Genomic DNA, 3,669 nt, shown 5'->3' on the forward strand with positions numbered 1-3,669 from the left:
GAGTCAGCCAATGAGGGAACCTTAGATGACACTAGCACTCAACCAGAGGAAACAGTTCCTGTTGAACCAATTGATAACTCATTACCTCTTAGAAGATCCACTAGGGTGAGTGTGCCACCTGAGTTGTATGGTTTTCATATTACTTCAGATGGTGACACATTCATAAGTGACAGAACACTGGTAAACTTAGATGAACCAGTCACTTATAAGGAAGCAATGGCAGGCCCAGAGGCTTCCAAGTGGAAAGAGGCAATGGACAGCGAGATTAAGTCCATGTATGACAACCAAGTTTGGAATTTGGTTGATAGTGCACCAGGTCGCAAGACAGTTGGGTGCAAATGGATCTTCAAGAAGAAGACAGACATGGATGGAAATGTGCACACATTCAAGGCTCGACTGGTTGCAAAAGGTTTCACTCAAACCCCAGGGGTTGACTATGATGAGACCTTCTCGCCAGTGGCTAAGATTAAATCTATTAGGATATTGCTCGCCATAGCTGCCTTTCATGATTATGAAATCTGGCAAATGGATGTCAAAACTGCTTTCCTTAATGGGAAGTTGGCTGAATATGTTTACATGAGTCAGCCAGAGGGTTTTGTTGATGCAAAGTTCCCCAATAGAGTGTGCAAGCTTGAGAAATCCATTTATGGATTGAAACAAGCATCTCGCAGTTGGAATCTTTGCTTCCATGAGAAAGTCAAAGAGTTTGGTTTCTCTAGAAGTGAAGATGAGTTTTGTGTGTATATCAAGGCTAGTGGGAGTATAGTAACTTTTCTGGTGTTATATGTCGATGACATATTACTCATTGGTAACGACGTTCCAACCTTGAAAGAAGTTAAGTCTTGGCTTGGAAAGTGTTTTGCCATGAAAGACCTTGGAGAAGCTGCCTATATTCTTGGGATTAGAATATTGAGAGATAGAAAGAAGAGACTAATTGGACTTAGTCAGAGCACATACTTGGATAAGGTACTAAAGAGGTTTAGTATGGAAAACTCCAAGAAGGGAGAGCTACCTATCCAGAGCAATACCAAATTGAGTAAGACTCAATGCCCGAGTACAGATGTTGAAATAGATGACATGAGTCGTGTACCTTATGCTTCCGCTGTCGGATCGATCATGTACGTTATGACATGTACTCGCCCTGATGTGGCATTTGCTTTGAGCATGGTCAGTCGCTATCAGGGAAACCCAGGTAGAGCTCATTGGGTAGCAGTTAAGAATATACTCAAGTATTTGCGAAGGACAAAGGACTGGGTCCTTGTGCTTGGTGGCAGTAATACTTTGAGAGTAGATGGTTACAGTGATGCCAGCTTTCAGACGGATAGAGATAACTTCCGTTCTCAGTCAGGCTGGGTGTTTTTACTGAATGGAGGAGCAGTTACTTGGAAGAGTTCCAAGCAAAATACGGTGGCTGATTCTACTTGTGAATCAGAGTACATAGCAGCAAGTGAAGCGTCGAAAGAAGCAGCTTGGTTGAGGAACTTCATCGGGGATCTCGGAGTTGTTCCAACCATCCAGGAGCCTATGGAACTGTTCTGTGATAATGAAGGAGCGGTTGCCTTGACAAAGGAACCAAGAGATCATGGTAAGACCAGACATATCGACAGAAAGTACCATTTCATCAGACATAGAGTAGAAGAAGGCCATCTTATAGTAAAGAGGGTGTCATGTGAAGATAACCCAACAGATCCTCTCACAAAGGGTCTGAGTAGGGCTAAGCATATTCAGCATGCTCGGAGCATAGGACTGAAAGATGATATTAGTTTTAGTAGTTAGATTAGTTTTTGAAACTTGTAACAAAGTAAATGTAATTGACTTTTGGTGATTAAATAATAAAGTATTATTTATAAGTTTGGCTACTACCTTTTGTCAATTGTTTATTATTGTGTTTCAATTTTGCATGTTTTACTTCCTGAATAATGAGATTATTCAAACTCCACAGTCGCTCGTACTCTTGGAAGTAAGTAGTGAATTAAGACTGTCATGAATTGGATTGCAGATTGTCTAAGGATAGACATGGCAATAGAATTGCTGCAACGTTCATGAGTACTCAGAAATTGAGATTTGAGTATTGGATAAACCCTCGCTCAGAGTATTACTTCATGGAATTCATCACGAGTAATACTGAGACGATAATATCTTATAATCTTGAAACGAAGATATATGAGTTGTAATTTACAAGTCGGTTGTGTATTGGTGATACGAAAACGCATCAGTAACTTGGTGTTATAAAACGTATTGTCATGCATAATTTGATGAGTAAAAGATACAAGCATATGAGTCAACGTTTATTCGTTCCTTTTGCCCTAACAGGAAAAGCGATATATGTGGGCCCCTCGATGATTTGGTGTTGACTTATGTGCTGGGCCCAGCCAGGACTAAATTGATGTGTTCGATTAGAAGTCCTACATCATCACAAATCAGGAATCGGGAAACATAGATTCTGGACAAACAGATTGATTACATTCCATGTCTTTTGTCTGGCGATATCAAGCAGAACGAAGGGTTATATGATCACTTATCTTAGGACACGTAACTGACTGGGTCAGAGTTCAGCAGCAGCTTTTTGGAAGCTACAATTTGTTGGTCAAATTTAGAAGGCATACTAGCAATTATAGTTACAGACTTATCCAAGTGGGAGACTGTTGGATTAGGTGTCTAAGCCCATAACTATAATTGGTATGTACTTGAATTGATAGCAGCACAGTCCTTTTGGGTTGCCCTCAACCTAGCAACTGGACAAGGAAATTATGAAAGGAGAGATATTAATTTATAAGATTAATAAATTAATATATATATATAAATGATTTATTAATATGTTAATGGATTAATATATTAATTAGAAATCATTATGTTTAATTAATTGTTAGCCAGAAATTAATCAGAATTGATTTTGGGGTTAAAAGAATTAATTATAAGGTGCAGGGACTAGTTTGCAATTATCTAATAGTTGAGTGGAAGGCTCTAGAACCCCCTTGGAAGAGGGTGGACGAAATCTTTAGGGGAAACCCTAATAATTTCGTCCATAGGGGCTTGGATAAGGCCCTTGGGTTTGCTTAGGCCCTAAGCAAAGGATAACTAGGGTTTCCCTTAAACCCTAGATCCCTCAGCTATATAAGGAGCCTCCTGGTTCATGTTTTTGGTCACTCTTTCTTTTGAAGAAACCCTAAGGCCGAGATTTTGCATACTCCCTCTCCCCTCTCTCTTCTACTTTCCTTCTTGCTAGTCATTGGGTGTGATTCCATTAGAGGCATTACACTTGTGGTGCTAAAGCTTCCAAGAAGATCAAGATCAAGATCAAGGGAATATCAATTGTTTGCTATAACAATTGAAAGGTATGTAAACCCTAAACCCTAGTTTGTTAATTTCGAAATTAACCTCTCTCCTCTAGGGTTCTAGTTTTTGCAATTCAAAGTTGTATGTTCAATAGTTAAAACATAGATCCAAAGTAGGTTGCATGTGAACTTAGGAATTGTTTTTCTAGTTTATTTGTTGTACCTAAAACCCATCAATATGAACACAAGAAATAGAAGAATGAACTTCACAAAAGAACAATCCTTAAATCTGTACAAACCCTGATATGACCAAACCCTAATTAAAAACAAGAGAGTTCTATCAGAGAGATGACATGAGTGAGTTACACAAATGAGCTCCAAATACACAATAAAT

Source organism: Lactuca virosa, chromosome 6 (assembly GCF_052849685.1).
Source record: "Lactuca virosa cultivar CGN04683 chromosome 6, Lactuca_virosa_CGN04683_v6, whole genome shotgun sequence".
NCBI lineage: Eukaryota > Viridiplantae > Streptophyta > Magnoliopsida > Asterales > Asteraceae > Lactuca > Lactuca virosa.